Source organism: Mesoplodon densirostris, chromosome 2 (assembly GCF_025265405.1).
Source record: "Mesoplodon densirostris isolate mMesDen1 chromosome 2, mMesDen1 primary haplotype, whole genome shotgun sequence".
Lineage (NCBI taxonomy): Eukaryota > Metazoa > Chordata > Mammalia > Artiodactyla > Ziphiidae > Mesoplodon > Mesoplodon densirostris.
The window spans coordinates 57,459,418-57,480,892 of record NC_082662.1 but is presented as its reverse complement, the minus strand read 5'-3'; the positions used below and the strand labels follow the sequence as shown (position 1 = coordinate 57,480,892).

The window sequence follows — 21,475 nt, the reverse complement described above, 5'->3', positions numbered from 1 at the left end:
TATTTGGGGTCTTTTGTGTTTCCATACAAATTGTGAAATTTTTTGTTCTAGTTCTGTGAAAAATGCCAGTGGTAGTTTGATAGGGATTGCATTGAATCTGTAGATTGCTTTGGGTAGTAGAGTCATTTTCACAATGTTGATTCTTCCAATCCAAGAACATGGTATATCTCTCCATCTATTTGTATCATCTTTAATTTCTTTCATCAGTGTCTTATAATTTTCTGCATACAGGTCTTTTGTCTCCTTAGGTAGGTTTATTCCTAGATATTTTATTCTTTTTGTTGCAGTGGTAACAAACTCTTAGAGGAAAACATAGGCAGAACACTCTATGACATAAATCACAGCAAGATTCTTTTTGACCCACCTCTTAGAGAAATGGAAATAAAAACAAAAATAAACAAATGGGGCCTAATGAAACTTAAAAGCTTTTGCACAGCAAAGGAAACCATAAACAAGACCAAAAGACAACCCTCTGAATGGGAGAAAATATTTGCAAATGAAGGAACTGACAAAGGATTAAATCTCCAAAATTTACAAGCAGCTCATGCAGCTCAATAACAAACAACCCAATCCAAAAATGGGCAAAAGACCTAAACAGACATTTCTCCAAAGAAGATATACAGATTGCCAACAAACACATGAAAGAATGCTCAACATCATTAGTCATTAGAGAAATGCAAATCAAAACTACAATGAGATATCATCTCACACCAGTCAGAATGGCCATCATCAAAAAATCTAGAAACAATAAATGCTGGAGAGGGTGTGGAGAAAAGGGAACACTCTTGCACTGTTGGTGGGAATGTGAATTGGTTCAGCCATTATGGAGAACAGTATGGAGGTTCCTTAAAAAACTACAAATAGAACTACCATATGACCCAGCAATCCCACTACTGGGCATATATACCCTGAGAAAACCATAATTCGAAAAGAGTCAAGTACCAAAATGTTCATTGCAGCTCTATTTACAATAGCCAGGACATGGAAGCAACCTAATTGTCCATCAGTAGATGAATGGATAAAGAAGATGTGGCACATATATACATTGGAGTATTACTCAGCCATAAAAAGAAATGAAATTGAGTTATTTGTAGTGAGGTGGATGTACCTCAAGTCTGTCATACAGAGTGAAGTAAGTCAGAAAGCGAAAAACAAATACCGTATGCTAACACATATATATGGAATCTAAGAAAAAAAAAAAAGGTCATGAAGAACCTAGGGGTGAGACGGGAATAAAGACACAGACCTACTATAGCATGGACTTGAGGATATGGGGAGGGGGAAGGTTAAGCTGTGACAAAGTGAGAGAGTGGCATGGACGTATATACACTACCAAATGTAAAATAGATAGCTAGTGGGAAGTAGCTGCATAGCACAGGGAGATCAGCTAGGTGGTTTGTGACCACCTAGAGGGGTGGGATAGGGAGGGTGGGAGGGAGGGAGACGCAAGAGGGAAGAGATATGGGAACATACGTATATGTATAACTGATTCACTTTGTTATAAAGCAGAAACTAACACACCACTGTAAAGCAATTATACTCCAATAAATATGTTAAAAAAATTAGGCAGCTTTTACTACATCAGCTGTTTACATGCTTTGTATTTGGTATTTAATTTAATCTTTTAATAGCTAGATAGTTGGATATTAATGGCATCATTTTCCAGATGAGCAAACAAAGCTAATAAATGGCAGAGCTGGAATTCAAATGTGCAGCTCTCTCACTAAAAACAAAACAAAACAAAAAACTTTCTACTCTTCCACTGTCCTCCAGCTTTACTGAGATCTAATTGGAAAACGCTTCAACTCTTAAAAAAGCCTTCTTTCTATTGTCTTGTTAGTTGTCCCCGCTCCCTTTTATTTCTGACATTGGCATTTAAATGAGAACCCATGGAACACGTTCCTATCCTGTTTTCCAACCTAATGCTTCTGAAGCAGTTTTAGGCTTTTGGAGAAGTGTCTTTAGCCACCTGTGTTGTACTTGGTATTGTTAGGTGCTAAGTAATAAAGAGGATCTGAAAGGAATTTTTATTTTTATTTTTGGCAGGGATGAGGGGGTGGGAGGTGAGACGGGTAATTGGGTTAATTTAGCTGTCCTAAAGATAGTTTAGTATTTTCCTGTGAAATATCTTTGACATTTTAAAATCGAACTTGATTTACTGTTATTTTATATTTCCTGGTTATTATGTAACATGTCCCACGATTACCTGTTTGGATCTGAGTATACTAGATGTGTTATGAAAAGCACTCTGGACTTAGAACCAGGAGGAGCCGGTCTTAGGCTTTCCTCTGACACTAGCTCTGTTATTTTGGGCTCATAATTGATCCTCAGTTTTTCTCAACTGTAAAGTGGATTTAATAGAACCTATCACCAAGGTGGTTTTGTGAAGGTTAAATGAGGTAGAACACTGCTTCAGACAGTGTCTGAGATTCAGTAGCATTTAATAAATGTTAGTTACCCACCCCCATCCCAAATATTGAGCATTGCCAGAAAGTCTGTAAACGTAATGTTATGTAACATTTATATGTTTATAAGTGGGGACATTATAGATACATATTATTCAAGTTATGAACTTCTGATGCAGGAAGCCCACTTACGCAAATAGCTGGGTTCCCACTACTACAAAAGCATCAGTATAAGATAGTGGTTCCGACTCCCAAATTTGGAATCAGCATCTGTGGGTTTGAATCCTGCTTTATTTTACAAGCTGAGTTTATTTTACTAGCAAGTTATTCAACCTCAGTTTTCTCAACTACAAAATGAGGATAATACCACCTACCTTATACGGTTGTAAGGATTAAATGAGCAAGTGTGTATATTTGTATACCAACATCCTATAAGGGTTTGCCACTGTTATTATTATCCTCCCATCTTCTCATTGTATAGACAGCCAGTAAGTCATCTGGAAAGTCCCTGAGATTCCATCTCATATCTTCTCTGATCAGGAGAATCCTCCGTACATCATATACCTGTCTTTTCCCTCTGTTTTCAGTCTCTTCCTGGTTACTGCATTTTAGTTCATGCTACCCTTTTCTCACTTTCATCAATCCCCTTTTTTGTACATTTCTTGCCTAGACACTTAAAAAAATCTGTTTTTGTTTTATGTGAAACCCCAAATATTTTCTAATAGTGACTGATAATCCCAGCTATGTGTTCAGGATACTTTTATTCCAAGGAAGATGAAAGTTGTATAATCTCAAGCAAATGAAAAAAATGTATGTAAAGTATTGTTTATGGAATGCTTATTCTGTGCCAGTCATTCAGATTAATAAACTGAGACTTAGAATGGTTGAATAATATGTTTAAAGGCACCCAGCTTTTAACTGGCGGAACTTGGATTTGAGTTAAGCCAGGCCTACCTGGCCCTTGGTCTCAAAATCCCTGAGCTTAGTTGCCATAACAGGCACCTCTTCGCCACTCCATCTGCACCCCTTATTAACGTACACTTGGCTTTCCCTCGAACTTCAGCTTTCAGATGACAAGATCACTCATGGTTCTCTTTGGCTGCAGTAATATTTTCTGCTCATTTGCTAGGGCAGCTGTATAGTGTTTCAGATACTTTGTGTTAAATTGGCCTTTTGTGTGTTGGCTTGGAAACCTAACCACATTTATAGTAGTGTGTATTGGGGGAAAATGTGCTCCAAATTTCAAACAACCAACTGGGAATGAATTTTTAAAAAGGCCCAACTGTTTATAAACTCAAGACTACCAGTGTAGTTGTTGGTGTATATTACCTTCGTTGATATACTTTAAAGGCTTATGTGTCATACTTGAACCAGACACATTCTAGAATGGTATACACATTATTGCACCAATTTGCTTAGTTGTCTGTCCTCATCTGTGGCTGACCTTTGTATCACCAACCACTACCATTGTGTTTGCCACATAGTAGGGATCCAGTGAGGAGACCTATTTAGTCCTCTTTAAAAAATCAATGGTTTTTTATACTTTTCTGTAGCTAGATATATTTCAGTAAGAAAAAAATCAATGGAACGTCAGGCAACATTGAAAGAGGAATATTGCCATGCAGCTACCAATCAGATGAAAATACTGCTTATGCTAGGCCGAATTAAGACATTTACAGGTATTTGGGAGCCAGACACTTCTGAGAATATTGCTTTGATTATTGGGAGGCAAGGAAAGCAGTCAAGCGAGTTCCTTCTTGGCTTGGAGTCTTGTTTACTTTTCTTAGGTTAGAACTGATAGCTCTAATGGTTTTAAGAGAACATGGAGACAGGTCTGCTATGAAATGCCAGCATATTTAGTTCTAAGTTTATAGACATTTTCTAGTAAGTGCTGTTTAAGGGTTTGTAGCTACATAATGACCATAACATCTTATAATAATTTTAAGAGTTTGAAGAAAGCAAAGCCTCCCAGGGACACTTCCTTCCCCAATTTTACAACAGAGAAAACTAAGAGTCAGAGCACTTAGTGACTCACCCAAGACCTCTGTGGGCCACCACTTTAGCATCATGCTCAATTTGTGATTGAGTCATAAATGATACAGAAGGTAGTCAGATGTAGAATTTAGGTAACTAAATATGTACCCATTTGTTCAAATAGTTCTGAGACGTCCAAGATGTATTTGTGGGTAGGAGATTTGGAAATTATCTGAGAGAAATTAGGATTATGTAGGGTCCAGTCATTACCTTGGATATTATGAAGGGCAATATCTCTTGGGAGAAGAGTTGGCAAACTGTTGTTTTCGGCCCTTGCCACACTGGAATTTGCAGAGGTTAGGGACCAAGTCCCTCTTATTTATCCTTCTAGTCCTAGTCAGCCTTGTGCCTGCTAGTGAGCAGCTGGTCAGTAATAGAGTATTATTGATCACATGAATGCCAGCCATAGACACTAACTGTGGGTTTGTCTTGTGGAAGGCCTATTTGATTGTTTGGCTGGCATTTCTTTTTTTGTGTTGTTCCTTTTGTCAAGAGAAAAACCACTTGACACAGCACCCCTAATCTAATTAGACCTTAATGGAGGTAACAGTTATATTAAGAACAGCAAAAACAAAGTGTTGAGGGGTCATTACAGATAAAAAGGTGCTTTCGTGTATAACTTTCATTTGAGACTTCAGGCAACTGAGATTCAGAGAGGTGAAGTTAGCCCCAAACCCTGTACTCACCCACTGTGCCCCGTGGCTGCACTGCTCTTGACTGGTTTTGGGGAACAGCACAGCCTGTAATGCCTCCCCTCTGACCGTCTGCTCAAGTCCAGCTGCTCACGGCTGCCTCTGCTGCCACCTGGTTTCACAGAGCCTCCCGGACCTCTGGTCACACTCAAGGCCCTGCCCACATACCACATGCCACCTGTCTTTGTCTTGTTCTTGCAGTGGGGCCTGCTCTCAGCACATTCTCACCGTGGGAATGAAGCCTGGGAAGTAATTCAGTCAAGGTATTTATGGCTGAAACAGGGTGCCTCAAAGCAGACAATCTGGTAACCCTGACTTGGGCCTCTGAGGAGAGAAAAGTTTTTATTTCTTCTTTTCCTTTTACCTTTTTCTTTAATCATTAAAAAGCTTCAGGCTGTGAATTAAAACTAATTGTAACTTTTTAATTTTATACAAGAAAGACACATATTTTATGGGATCTCCATTGATCTGTATTATGTTTCCTTTCTAGAGACATTAGGCCCTTGCATTTTTAGTTGCTTCTCTAAAGAGTTATTTTTGAATTAATTTTAGATAATTTATCCAAGCTTTGTTCAAAAAGTAGTTTCATATAGAATACGGTTAACCATTCTTGCATTTACTTTCAGAGAAGTCAGGATGTAAGCCTAATATTGGCCCTTACGAGGCAGTCATTAGAAATTTGCTATGGCTAATACTGAATTCTTTAAAAATTTATTTATTTAACATTTTAAAGAAATAACATATTTGCGTTTTATGAAAATCAGAAATAAATAATTCTAAGATGTCACTCAGATAAACATTTTTGTTAATATTTTAGTGTTTATTGTTTCAGACTTTGTTTCATGCATATTTGAAACTATAAGTTAAAAAATTTTCAAGGAGATCATAGAACATAGTGCTGTAATCTGGTTTGTTCACCAAGTGACTTCTCATAATTTTACCCCTATGAGGTAATAACTTTTGATTAGGGTGACAGCTTTTTATGGTACATGGTGTGGAATGAAAGTTTGTTTACCGAACCCTTTAATCTGTTGCATATATATTATTTGTTTTTCCTACTATAAATAATCCTGTTACAGACATCTTTGTGCCTCCATTTTTTTAAAAATTTTCTGATTATTTCCATTAGGAGACTGTAAATGGTATTGTTGTCTGAAAGTTATTCACATTTTAAGATTTTGGGTATTATTTATGCCATGATTTAAAAAGCACAGACTGTATTTTAACAGAAATATCATAAATCTGCCCAGTTGGTTTTCTAAGACAGTAAGTTCTGTAGGTTCCTTGACAAATAAATGGTCCTGGGGACTGCGGAATGCCTGAGCAGTGCTTCTAACAGATCTTCCCCTGAGCACTGTAAACATTCTGGGCTGCCAGATTCTAAGATTTGCTCTGGAGATGTGAGATGGAAGCTACCTTAAAGAGCTGGAAGATAATCCTGGGGAAGAGACAGGCTTTGTCATTTTTGTGTTTACCAGGTGTGCTGCATTGAACCTTTAAAACCCTTTCAAGTAAAATAGGGTCTTCCCCCCACCCCCCTTATGATTAAAATGCTGGCTGCTAATCTTTCATGATAAAGAGAGAGCAGTTTCCGAAGATGGATCATTTCCTGATTAGTGGTTGTAAAGATTTCACATGGATGGTATTCCCAGTGTTGTGAAGTTATTTTATTGGTCAGGTCTGCTTCAGTGAAATCAACATGGCTAGCTTATCTTTGCAAAGACTTGTGAGAACAAGTTCATAACTACACTCCCTGGGGAGCGCAGTTTACTTTTAAGATTCTGCTTCAGGCATCTCTCTGCAGTCTTATGCTGTGAGTCTTTAAGATTCCAGATATGAAACTGGTTTGACATTAATTCCTAGCATGACAGCTTTTTAGATCTCCTCTTTGTCTAAGTCAGAAGAAGTCTGAAGAGCTAGCAGCATTCCTTCTCCCTTTATTTGTTCCTTTCTTCATGTCTTCTGGTTCACAAGAGAGTCATTATAATAACTAGCCAGTCATAAACATTATTGATTAGACTTGTATTTAATAAAATTAGACCTTGTCAATTATTAGTGAAAACCAAACCAAGGGAACCTATAGTTATGGAGCATTGAGTTGAACAACTTGGAAAGGGCAAAGTTCTTCAAATAAGGCACAGATAAAAGATCTTATCTGTGTATTCTTCTGTTCTTTGACTTAAGTATTAGAATGTTCCTCCAAAGCCTCAGTTTTCAGGGTAATGCTTAGGTGTTCTCTTTTATTTTATACTTCAGATAATTTAGAAACACTTGTATTTCTAAATTTATTTCTATTTTATGCATTGTATATCTCTCCCTCTATATAATCTAGTATAGATTTAGATTGATAATTTTTTTTTTTTTTTTTTTTTTTTTTTTTTGCGGTACATGGGCCTCTCACTGTTGTGGCCTCTCCCGTTGCGGAGCACAGGCTCCGGACGCGCTGGCTCAGCGGCCATGGCTCACGGGCCCAGCCTCTCGGCGGCATGTGGGATCTTCCCGGACCGGGGCACAAACCCGTGTCCCCTGCATCGGCAGGCAGACTCTCAACCACTGCACCACCAGGGAAGCCCTAGATTGATAATTTTTTAAAATTATTATTGTTTCTTCAGAAATGTAAAAGTATTCTGGCCTAACACGATTATGTATTTACCAACTGGAAAGATTGTGTTAAATTTGGAATTGTACTTACTAAATTATGGAACTGTGTACTGCTGTTCTAGTACGTGACACTGCAGATAAAATTTCAAAGGAACTATGGAGAGAAAATTCTTGTAAAGGATCGTATTGCTCAGTGAAATTGCTTTTCTTTTGGATGTCCCTATTCTCTTTTGGTGTTTGAGGTGTGGGGGGAGGAGGTTTGCACAGGAAAGGTGTTGGGATTTATTGGCCCAGATAACTGGAGCCTCTAAAGGGCAGGGGAAGAGAATCCATGAGCTCCAGCGATGTCGAGGCATGATCTCTTTAGGAGTCCTACTTGGTTCTGCTTTTCTTTCGTTGGTCTCATTTCTTGCCACAGTGAGGTTTTCTCCAAATGGCTCAAAAGAGAACAACTGGCCGCCCCAAGGTGGTGTTCTCTGGCTTCCATTTGTCAAATCTCTCCAAAGGACTTTTGCTTGGGTCACCCCTTGGTCACGTAGGTGGACAGTGATTAGTTAGACCTGGGTCATCAGTAGGGGTCAGGGCAGGACACTCTGATCTGTAGTCCTAGCAGGACCACATGGGATGAGAGGTTTCTACACAGATAGAGACAGCAAATGTCTAACAACGTCTTGAATTGGCAGTTAAAGTTTTTTTCTAATTGTGGTAAAATACACAACATAAAATTTACTATCTGGACCATTTTTAAGTTACAGTTCAGTAGTGTTAAGTACATTCACATCGTTGTGCAACCTATCTCCAGAACGCTTTTCATCTTGCAAAACTGAAACTCTATACCCATTAAACAACACCCCTCCACCCCACCCTCCCCTGCCCCCAGCCCTTCGCAACCACCATTCTACTTTCTGTCTCTATGAATTTGACTACTCTATGTAGCTCATTTAAGTGGAATCATACAGTATTTATCCTTTTGTGATTGACTTATTTCACTTGGTGTAATGTTCTCAAGGTTCATCCACATTGTAGTATATGTCAGAATTTCCTTCCTTTTTAAAACTGAATAATATTCTATTCAGTGTATGTACCACATTTTGTTTATCCGTTCATCAATGGACACTTGGGTTGCTTCCACCTTTTGGCTATTGTGAATAATGCTGCTATGAACATAGACGTACAAATATCTCTTCGAGATGCTGGTTTCAATTGTTTTGTGAACTGGCAGTTTTTTACATAACTCCTCTAAGTCAAACAGGTGAACTAACTTCACCTTTTTCCATAAAAGCTGTCCTTTATCTTAACCTCCCTCTCATATCACCTTCACTGGTTACCTAAGCCATATTGTGGGGCTAATTTTGACTCATCTCTCCTGGACTGTTAGTCACCAAGTTTGATAGATTTTTAACTCTTGAATATCCTTTTAGTCCAGTAGCTTCCCTGAGTATGGTTTGTTCTCAAGGTGCTCTGTGAGTAAAGAATTTCATGGTCAGATAAGTTTGGGAATCGCTGATGTTGCTTAGTTTATCCTTTTCTTGGAGAACTAAAATAAGGAACTATTGAATATTACTCAGTCAACTGTTTTCCAGATATATGACCATGGAGCTACCTTTCCACTTAACACATGTGAAGTTGAGAAAGAAATACTGTTCTCAAATTTGAGAAAGAAATGTTGTTCTCACTGCTCTTTGCCTTTTCACACCCACTCCTTACTGCCTTTCTGTAGGTTTCATCTCTGGCTTAGATTGTAGCCCAGTCTCTGAAATCAGGGGATTTAAATCTTTTTTGTCTTATTGATCCACTTGACAGTCAGTTGAAGCCTCCTTTTCTTGGAATAAAACAACTTACACAATTAAATACATAAGATTACAAATCATTCACTGATTTGTTAGAGAAGAGCCGTCTTCTTGTTCATTCTCAGTTGCTGCAGCCTGGAAATATTGTACGGTGGGGAGTAGTATGGGCAATGGAGTTTGGACAGTCTGTGTGGACAGGTTATTTAACTTTCTGTGTCTCGGTTTACTCGTCTGTAAAACGAATATAATAATAGTACCTACTTCATAGGGTTTTATGAGAATTAGGTGAGTCCTTATATTCAAAGCACTTAGAACAGTGACTGGTATATATAAGTGCCCAGTAAATGTTAGTTGCTATTTCTGTCTTCCCTCTCTCCCTCCGTGGTAGTATCATTTTTTATCACCTTACTGCAAAAGATGATTTACGATTCCTGTGAAGTTCATTATTCAGTGATTTTGCATGCATTTCATAGTTAATCCTCAACGAAGGAAAAAATGCATCTGGTAATGCCCCCAGTAATTAACTTTTTTGGAGCTCATTAATTTGGAAAATATAGATCATCATTTTATTAGTGTAGAACAGGGGTCCCCAGTCCCCAGGCCACGGACCGATATTGGTCCATGGCCTGTTAGGAACCGGGCCACGCAGCAGGAGGTGAGCAGCGAGCAAGCGAAGCTTCATCTGCTGCTTCCCATGGCTCGCATTACCTCCTGAACCCCACCCCCACCCCCGCCGAAGTCCGTAGAAAAATTGTCTTCCACAAAACCAGTCCCTGGTGCCAAAAAGGTTGGGGACTGCTGGTGTAGAGTGTTTGCTTTACTTAACAAACATTTATTCTCAAAACTTAGTAAACAGTTTTAGAGGAAACACTGCAGAAGGAAGTGTGGTTATGAGTGAGTGACTGACTTAGAGGATTTTTATTTTTACTGAGACTTAAATATTTTTTCTTTGAGAGTTTCAGCAGGTAAGAGCATGAGTTTCAGTCATAGCCCTGTGACTTTGGACACGTGACCTAATGGCTTGACATTTACTATGTACCACCATTTACTTATTTGCAGAAATGAGGCTGGTTATACTTAACTAGGGTTAATTTGAGTATTAATGAGATAACATGCAAGAAACTTTCCTGTGGTAGGTGATCTGTAAATGATTTCACCTCTTCTCTCTCTTTCCAACGGAGGCAGAAGAGAAATCCTGTGTAATCTGTTGCTCAGCTCTGGTGCTCCTCACTCTGTGGTGGCAAATTTGCCTCTTACCAAGGCTTTATTGGTAAGCATTTTAAACTTTTCATTATTATTATTGTTACTGGTGTTGTCCTTGTTGATATTTTGTTTAACATGGATACTATATTCACATGCTTCAGAAAGTAAACCAGTATAACTTAGTACAAATTGAAAAGGCTTGCTCCTGTTTTTGTCACTGTCAGCTTCCTTCTCTGCCCCCTTAAGTAACCTCTTTTATGCATTTCTTGTGTCCAGATACAATTAAACACAAGTATATATTCTTCTCTATACAAAATGTAGCATACTCTGTATACTATTCTGCACTTTGCTTTTTTCATTTTACAGTATATCCTCCTCTCTTTCTGTATTAGGACCTGGAATATTTCCTTATTCATGTGTGCGTCTGTACATGTATGTATGTACATATTTATTAGAGCTCCGGTGTGTTCTGTACCATGGTCTACTTAACCAGTCTCCATATTCATGGATATATTATTTGTTTCCATGCTATTATTACTGCAAACAGTGCTTCTTTGTATAATCTCATATGTACAAGGTTGGATAAATTCCCAAGGTTGTTGGGTTAAAAGATAAGTGCATTTATAACTTTTCAAAAATATTTTTTATCAAGTTTGTAAATTGCTCTCCACTGGGGTCATACCATTTTGCATACATTGGCATGTATTTTTTTGCACTGCAGACAGCTCTCACGCCACCCTCCATACCATTTTTTGAGCTGCTGTCTTGGCAATGTGGAGGGAGTTGTACAAGTGGAGGAGATCCCATCTCATATTTCCTAAGTTGTAGTGGGCTGTTCAAGTCTAGTGTTTTCCAACCTGAGTAGTAGGACACAGAGTTATACTGTGGTGTGAGACTAGGCATTCTGCCCATCCTGATCTACTCTTATTCCTGTCTTGGGATCTGAGGATGGAACGGCTGGTTGTATTGTGTGCCTGATTTACCAAGTAGGTCTGGAGAACAGTCACTTGTTCTGTACTTAAAATATTATTGGCTGCTGTCTCCTTTTTTGGAAGTTACTTTTAAGAAGTTATATTCACTGTTTTTTGCAAAAGTTATTCTTATTTATTGAAGATTTAGAATCCAGAGAAAAGAATAAAAGCCATTTGGAATCCCATAACCGTAGTCAGTATTTTGATGAATATCCTCTCCATCTTATGCGCACATGCCCAACATAAATTGTGTTTATACACTGCATGATGTTTTATAACCTTTCCTTTGTTTATTAGTGAATCATGAATATTGTTCCGTCTTCCAATAATTATACATATATATACACATGTATATATATATACATAATTACATATATATATATATGTTATTATTTTTTTCAGTGTGGAATTCTGTTAGATGGCTTCACCGTGATTCTGTGTTCCTGGATGAATATTTAAGATTGTTTTGTTAGTCATTTTAAACAACTTTGTGATGAAGATCCTTGTAGCTAAATCTTGTATCTCATCGTTATTTGCTTAGAATAAGTTGCTAGAAGTAGAAAGAACTTCTGGGTCAAAGGACATTTACAGATTGCTCTGCAGAACTCACATGCTGTTTATATTTCTAAATGAGAGTACTTGCTTTGTCACATTTAATCAATTTGTGGATATTATAATTTAAAAAAATTTGCCAGTCTATTTGTAAAAAACTGGTAAATCTCTATTTTACTTCATAGATATTTGGTTATTAGTATATTTAAACTTTGTTTTTCATGTTGAGAACTCATGTTTTCTTTGTGGATTGCCTTGTCAAGCCCTTTGTCCATTTTATTATTGGTGTGTTTGTGTTTTTCTTTTTTCTTTTTTTAAAGCTGTATGTTAAGAATATTAACTTTTTGTGATACATGGTACAAATATTTTTCTTCAGGTTGTTTGCTTATATATTTAGGGTCTTTTGATACAGAAGTTTTATATTTTCATGTACTCAAACCTATCAAACATTTCTTTTTTTAAAACAATTTATTTATTTAATTTATTTATTTTAGGCTGTCTTGTTTCTTCACTGCTGCATGCGGGCTTTCTCCAGCTGTGGCGAGTGGGGGCTACTCTTCATTGTGGTGCGCGGGCCTCTCATTGCGGTGGCCTCTCCTGTTGCGGAGCATGGGCTCTAGGCACATGGGCTTCAGTAGTTGTGGCTTGTGGGCTCAGTAGTTGTGGCTCACGGGCTCCAGAGCGCAGGCTCAGTAGTTGTGGCACACGGGCTCAGTTGCTCCATGGCATGTGGGATCCTCCTGGACCAGGCGTCGAACCCGTGTCCCCTGCATTGGCAGGCAGATTCTTAACCACTGTGCCACCAGGGAAACCCCAAGGTTTTTACTTTTGATGTCATGTTGGAGAGACCTTTTGACGTCCCTAATTATATAAACATTTATCTCTATTTAGACTTACTTTTAGGTATATTTGATATTTTTAAATGACGGAACACATTTTAGTATGTGGTGTAAGATGAATGCTAGCTTTCTTAATATTTTTTCTAACTGGCTATCCAGTTGTCTCACCACAAAAAAAATTATCATTCTTCCCACTGACTTGAAATCTATGTCTTTAAAAATTGTTCTGTTTTCTTAAGCATGCTTGAAAATTTATACTAAAACTCTATTAAAAGGACGTTAGAGCTCTGGACTGTTTTCAGGCCGTTGGTGCCAGGGTGATATTAAGGAGGTAGCTTAACCCTCTCTTTGACTCGATTTCTTCTGTGAAGTCAGAACTGACCTTCAACCAGAGTTGTTAATGAGGATCTGATGAGATAATGGATATAAATCATGAAGTTCTGTATAGAGAATAAGTGTTTATAATACTACTAATTAGGATGGGGCCAGGTATTCCTGAGGCTCTAGAGCCACACTTAAACTAGTAACACAACATAATAAAAGGTTACATTTTGTGTTTGGGGCGTATTAGAAAAACCAACAAAAGAGCTTCTCTGGCATTTGAGTAATTTCCCTAATGGGAGCAAATAGAACCCTATCACTGAAATAAAAAAAAATTTTTTTGTATCTTGATAGGAATTAAATACAGTAGTTAATTTCCTTAATGATTAAACATAGAAAGCAAATGTAATGCTACGCTTTTCACATTATGGTATTCATTTGGTCTTTTTCTTTCTTTTTTAAAAAATTAAGACAGTTACTTTACTTTGAACACGAAAGTGGTATAAGCAACTGTATAGGCTCCATGATACATTCTTCTCCCATTTGCTCCAACCCCAAGATAAAATTTTGGGAGAAAAAATGTATTATATTTGGTTAAGTATGTTATCTACTATTACTCATTCTAAGGCAGGCATGGCATTGACTGATATCTGGCTTAAGGTCTAAGAATCATATTCACATAGAGCATGCTGAGTGGTTGCATTTTGGGAAGTGAAACTTTCATTTGGGTTACAGTTGAATGTGTGTGCAAATGAAGAGTTACTGAACCACTATTCTTGATTAATTAAAGAAGATGGGGCCTCCCTGGTGGCGCAGTGGTTGAGAGTCCGCCTGCCGATGCAGGGGATACGGGTTCGTGCCCCGGTCTGGGAGGATCCCATATGCCGCGGAGCGGCTGGGCCCGTGAGCCATGGCCGCTGGGCCTGCGCGTCCGGAGCCTGTGCTCCGCAACGGGAGAGGCCACAGCAGTGAGAGGCCCGCATACCGCAAAAAGAAAAAAAAAAAAAAAAAAAAAAGAAGATGAATGTGATTTGTCTACATTTTCACAGTTCCTTCCATGTAAACATCAGTTTTGTTCCTTTTACTGAAAAACATTCTTATGAAATAATCTTGCAAAGGAAAGATAATCTAGCTTTGAGTCTACAATAAAAATGCAAAAAGTAAACAATAGTCAATACTTAATTTTCTGCTCAGCTATGTTTAGGACCTTTACAAGTAGCGTATTGGTCTCTAGAGAGCACCACGGTGCTGCCTGTGCCAAAAATTTCATGTACTCTCCTTGAGCATCAAGGTGGTCCATGCTGGTTCTCTAGCAGACACAGTGTGAAGCAGTGATAAGTTCCTGCAGGAGGTGTTAACATGTCTTCTTTCCCCATGAAAGTCTGGGTCCACTGTCCTCTTTATCTCTTATACCCAAATAATCTGCTTCCCTCTAAGATATATCAAATTTTATTATTCAGATGTTCTTCATAAAACATTTTAATCTTTTCTTCTAGTTTGGTAGTTTATTTGCATATAGTTATTCTGTTCATCCAGGAGTAATTTCTCTCTTTTTGGATTTTGTCTAATTCTGGATCATTCTCATATTTGTTAGCAACCTGTTTCCAGTAAAAGACACCATGCTGATATAGTGGCTCTAGGCTGATTGGACTTCAGTTGATTGAGTTTCCACTGGTCCATATACCATATGTTCTCCATCTTCCCTGCTTCACCTGGAGATTTGCCCAGAAATCGTGGGGGATGAGGGTGTGTGTGGAGGGGGGCACTGATGAGACACAGCTCTTCATTTGGTCTTTAGATTCAGACATTGCCAATAAACTTACAGAGTCAGGTACATGGATTCATATTGGGGATTTGATAGTCACTGACTTTGAGACCATAGGTAAGTTATTTCATGCCTCTGAGCTTTGGTTTCTTCATCTGTAAAATGAAGTGCATTTGTAGGAGCTTGAATGTAATATCACAGCTCTGAGGCCTCTTTCCAGCACCAATTTCTTGGAAAGGAGGCCAGTTTTTTTACATTCCAACCAAGGGAAATTTGAAATAACTGTTTACTTAATTTTTTTTTTGTCTCTAAAATACAAGCCAAATGATCTTCATTTTTACCTTTCATGTCTGATTATTAAGAGAGTAATGAGAAGATAAGCCTCAATGAAGCAGATAAACCTCAGGTAAGTCAAATGAAAGAATTTCCAGTAATGTCATTGTGTTCTGTATTTAAAAATGTTTCAAAGATTACATCAGAAATAAATGAAAAAGAAATGAAGGAAAAGTAGCAAAGATCAATAAAGCTAAAAGCTGGTTCTTTGAGAAGATAAACAAAATTGATAAACCATTAGCCAGACTCATCAAGAAAAAAAGGGAGAAGACGCAAATCAATAGAATTAGAAATGAAAAAGGAGAAGTAACAACTGACACTGCAGAAATACAAAGGATCGTGAGAGATTACTATAAGCAACTATATGCCAATAAAATGGACAACCTGGAAGAAATGGACAAATTCTTAGAAAAGCGCAACCTTCCAAGGCTGAACCAGGAAGAAATAGAAAACATAAACAGACCAATCACAAGCACTGAAATTGAGACAGTAATTAAAAATCTTCCAACAAACAAAAGCCCAGGACCCGATGGCTTCACAGGCGAATTCTGTCAAACATTTAGAGAAGAGCTAACACCTATCCTTCTCAAACTCTTCCAAAATATAGCAGAGGGAGGAACACTCCCAAACTTATTCTGCAAGGCCACCATCACCCTGATACCGTAACCAGACAAAGATGTCACAAAGAAAGAAAACTTCAGGCCAATATCACTGATGAACATAGATGCAAAAATCCTCAACAAAATACTAGCAAAGAGAATCCAACAGCACATTAAAAGGATCATACACCATGATCAAGTGGGGTTTATCCCAGGAATGCCAGCATCCTTCAGTATACACAAATCAGTCAATGTGATACACCATGCTAACAAATTGAATAAAAACCATATGATCAACTCAGTGGATGCAGAAAAAGCTTTCAGCAAAATTCAACACCCATTTATGGTAAAAACCCTCCAGAAACTAGGCATAGAGGGAACTTTTCTCAGTGTAATAAAGGCCATATATGACAAACCCACAGCCAACATCGTCCTCAATGGTGAAAAACTGAAACCATTTCCACTAAGATCAGGAACAAGACAAGGTTGCCCACTCTCACCACTATTATTAAACACTGTTTTGGAAGTTTTAGCCACAGCAATCAGAGAAGAAAAAGAAATAATAAAAGGAATCCAAATCAGAAAAGAAAAAGAAAGCTGTCACTGTTTACAGAAGATATGATACTATACATAGAGAATCCTAAAGATGCTACCAGAAAACTACTAGAGCTAATCAATGAATATGGTAGAGTAGCAGGATACAGAATTAATGCACAGAAATCTCTTGCATTCCTATACACTAATGATGAAAAATCTGAAAGAGAAATTAAGGAAACACTCCCATTTACCATTGCAACAAAAAGAATAAAATACCTAGGAATAAACCTACCTAAGGAGACAAAAGACCTGTATGCAGAAAATGATAAGACACTGATGAAAGAAATTAGAGATGATACAATCTCTAAGAGATGGAGAGATATACCGTGTTTTTGGATTGGAAGAATCAACATTGTGAAAATGACTATAATACCCAAAGCAATCTACAGATTCAGTGCAGTCCCTATCAAACTACCAATGGCATTTTTCACAGAACTAGAGCAAAAAATTTCACAATTTGTGTGGAAACACAAAAGACCCCGAATAGCCAAAGCAATCTTGAGAAAGAAGTATGGAGCTGGAGGAATCAGGCTCCCTGTAGTATAGTCTGACTTCAGACTATACTACAAAGCTACAGTAATCAAGACAGTATGGTACTGACACAGAAACAGAAATATAGATCAGTGGAACAGGATAGAAAGCCCAGAGGTGAACCCATGCACATATGGTCACCTTATTTTTGATAAAGGAGGCAAGAATATATAATGGAGAAAAGACAGCCACTTCAGTAAGTGGTGCTGGGAAAACTGGACAGCTACATGTAAAAGAATGAAATTAGAACACTCCCTAACAGCATACACAAAAATAAACTCAAAATGGATTAAAGACCTAAATGTAAGGCTAGACACTATAAAACTCTTAGAGGAAAACATAGGCAGAACACTCTATGACATAAATCATAGCAAGATCCTTTTTGACCCACCTTCTAGAGAAAGGGAAATAAAAACAAAAATAAACAAATGGGACCTAATGAAACGTAAAAGCTTTTGCACAGCAAAGGAAACCATAAACAAAACGAAAAGACAACCCTCAGAATGGGAGAAAATATTTACAAATGAAGCAACTGACAAAGGATTAAACTCCAGAATTTACAAGCAGCTCATGTAGCTCAATCTCAAAAAAACAAACAACCCAATCCAAAAATGGGCAGAAGACCTAAATAGACATTTCTGCAAAGAAGATATACAGATTGCCAACAAACACATGAAAAGATGCTCAGTGTCACTAATCATTAGAGAAATGCAGCTCAAAACTACAGTGAGGTATTACCTCACACCAGAGTGGCCATCATCAAAAGATCTCCAAATGATAAATGCTGGAGAGGGTGTGGAGAAAAGGGAACCCTCTTGCACTGTTGGTAGGAATGTAAATTGATACAGCCACTATGGAGAACAGTATGGAGGTTCCTTAAAAAACTAAAAATAGAGCTGTCATATGACCCAGCAATCCCACTACTGAGCATATACCCTGAGAAAACCTAATTCAAAAAGAGTCATGTGGGCTTCCCTGGTGGCACAGTGGTTGAGAGTCCGCCTGCCGATGCAGGGGACATGGGTTCGTGCCCCGGTCCGGGAAGATCCCACATGCCGTGGAGCGGCTGGGCCTGTGAGCCATGGCTGCTGGGCCTGCGTGTCCCGAGCCTGTGCTCCACAACGAGAGAGGCCACAACAGTGAGAGGCCTGCGTACCGCAAAAAAACAAAAAAGAGTCATGTACCACAATGTTCACTGCAGTTCTGTTTACATTAGCCAGGACATGGAAGCAACCTAAGTGTCCATCGACAGATGACTGGATGAAGAAGATGTGGCACATATATACAATGGAATATTTATTCCTCAGCCATAAAAAAAACGAAATTGAGTTTTTTGTAGTGAGGTGGATGGACCTAGAGTCTGTCATAGAGTGAAGTAAGTCATAAGTCAGAAAGAGAAAAACAAATACCGTATGCTAACACATATATATGGAATCTAAAAAAAAAAAAAAAAAAAGGTTCTGAAGAACCTAGGGGCAGAACGGGGATAAAGACACAGACCTACTAGAGAATGGACTTGAGGACATGGGGAGGGGGAAGGGTAAGCTGGGACAAAGTGAAAGAGTGGCATGGACATGTATACACTACCAAATGCAAAATTGATAGCTAGTGGGAAGCAGCCACATAGCACAGGGAGATCAGCTCCGTGCTTTGTGACCACCTGGAGGGTGGGATAGGGAGGGTGGGAGGGAGGAGATATGGCATATATGTATATGTATAGCTAACACACCATTGTAAAGCAATTATACTCCAATAAAGATGTTAAGAAATAAAAAATGTTTCCATAGAGTTAAGGAATGATTTTTTTTTCAAATATGGATACAAGTTACAATAAATCCTTGACTCTTTTGAACTCTTAAGGATGAATCATTTTGGGATAACCAAGTTTTCCAGATGAGTGAGAATTTATTATAATCACCATATTTAAAAAACTTTAATACTTTGATGAGAAAGTTTGAAAATGTATTTGCTGTATTCCTTTGCACTGAGTTAACTGAATACAATTTATTTTTCTTTATTAATCAGGTTCAGTTATGAACATAACTTATGCTAAGTACTGTGCTCGTAGCATGTTTTCAAGTACAAAGCCCTGGGTTTAAATTTAATTTTTATCAATTATTGACTCTGTTGCCTTGGAACAGTAAATCCCTCTTAACCTCACTTTCCTAATTTTTTAAGAAGTTGAGATTGAAAAGCTTGATATAAGATAGATCTTCCCTAAAGTATTATTGTGATAGGGATGTCTTCCAGGGTCTATTGAATTATGTATATATACAACACACACAGTGTATTTGTTTCATACTAACTAGCTTTGGACTAGAATTCTTGCTGTGTTTTCTATAGTTTTTCTGTCACTTTCCCTATTTTCACTTCTTGAAGCCATCAGGGTGCCTCTAGGGCCTCTTCTCATAGAATTTCCAGATTTCTTGGCATCTAGTCATTCTTACTTTATACACAACTAAGTGAAAAGGCCTGGCAATATGTAATGTTCATGAATATTTGTGTGAAATTTCTGCAGCATTTCTTTTTGTTGAACTCATATTTTATGTGTGTTCCAAAACAATGCAGCTTAGCACCATTAAAGCATAAAGCCACCCAGTAGTGAGACACATAGTCTAAGTTGTTTTCTTTTTATTTCCTGACCCCCTTTTATTGACTTGTGTGGCATGCATACACTAGTGGTATAATACATCTGAGTTTCACAGTACAAATTGAAACCATGTGATTTTCTGTGAGGTGTTTTTGTTTTGTTATTTTTTTTTTTGAATTTTTGAATTTTATTTTATTTACTTTTTTATACAGCAGGTTCTTGTTAGTTATCCATTTTATACATATTAGTGTATATAAGTCAATCTCAATCTCCCAATTCATCACACCACCACCTTGTTTTAAGCCTTGTTTGGGGATTATATCCTTGACCTTGACCTTATAGATTACACATCTACTATGTGCCCAACCATGTGAGTTGGATGGAACTATTCCCAGTTAAAGATGAGGAAACCAAGATTTGGAGGAATTAAGTAACTTTAAAATTTTAAATATGAGTAACTCTTGTCTGACTGCAAAGCTCATGCTTTTACCCGTGAACCATGCTATATGTTAGCTCTGAACTAGTGACTCCAAACTTCTGCAAACTGTGAAGCTCTTGTGAACTTGGGGTAAAATTGGGGTGGGCTAGATGTTTGTATTTATTCCCTTTTCCTGTGTAATGAGCAATTAGCTACCATTTGCTGTGCCCACCTTCATGGTCACTCTTAGAGGTGTGTGTGGTGCTCATATATGTATACGTTCACGCAGAGAGCTATTGCTCACAGAATCATCTGGCATCCTCGTGCCTCTAGAAAAGAGGGTCCATGGCAGCCAGAACAGTGAGCCATGGAACAAGGATATCTTTAGGGCAAAATATGTTATCACCTTTCAGATAGTGATCTAAACACATGTGAGCCAACAGAGTCCCTATGAAAAGAATGCTGACTGGATCTTCAGCTTAGTTCAATTAATTTAATTATTAAATAAATATTCAGTTCATTATAACATTAAGTAAGAATGCCAGGGGAGGGCAAGTGCCCATGATTCTGTTCTGGAGTGCTAGGAAGGATGTCCTGAGATAGTATAGTCCTGCCATCTACTTCTGCCCCATCACATCCTTGTGTAGACATAAAATAGTATGAAGAGAGACTCCATGAGGAAGTGTTAGTTTTTCAGTTTCTCTTGCAGTGAACTCTTAATTTTAGCTGAGAAACATGCAAGTACGTGGTCTGGGTTGAGAAAGAATTTACTTACTGATTTCATTTAGAGCTAATACTGTTTTGGGCTTTATAAATGGTTTTGGTGTTGAGGGAAGTAGAGCAGTAAAATCAGGCTGGAACATGGCCATTAAGCCCAAACTAATCAGAACATCTGTGCGCCTTCATATAAGGCTGATTGATGATCTTGGTCCAAGCTTCACTTAGTTCATGTAATAACATGGAATCAAGGGTTCAGACGTGTACAAGTGCTTCTGGATAATTTTTTCTAACTAGGCTTAGTGTATAGGCCAGAGAGATTGTGCTCCTATCCCATTATTAGTGACTGGGCCAATAGTTGAAAAGAGCCTTTCTGTTATTAATGGAAAAACAGGCATAAAATCACACAGTGCATCTAAAATTTTTGATTAAAGTTGTTCTTTACTAAAGGGCCATTTCCATGTCTTTGTATAATTGAACTTAATTTTTTTAAAATTTTGAAATAATTATAGATTGG

General features: G+C 37.9%; 1 protein-coding gene across 4 annotated transcripts in view; it reads left to right on the top strand.

Annotated features, from left to right (window-relative positions):
• JAK1 (Janus kinase 1) overlaps window positions 1-21,475 on the top strand; it is a 138,569-nt gene that overhangs the window by 12,099 nt on the left and 104,995 nt on the right. Inside the window, exon 2 of one of the 4 annotated variants that reach the window (XM_060089907.1) lies at window positions 10,708-10,792. The exons of 1 other annotated variant lie outside the window; for it this stretch is intronic. The gene's annotated coding sequence lies outside the window, so the exon portion shown is untranslated. Of the gene's footprint in view, window positions 1-10,703; window positions 10,793-15,560; window positions 15,580-21,475 lie in introns of those variants that run through there. 2 more of the 4 variants (XM_060089908.1, XM_060089910.1) reach the window with 2 other exon arrangements.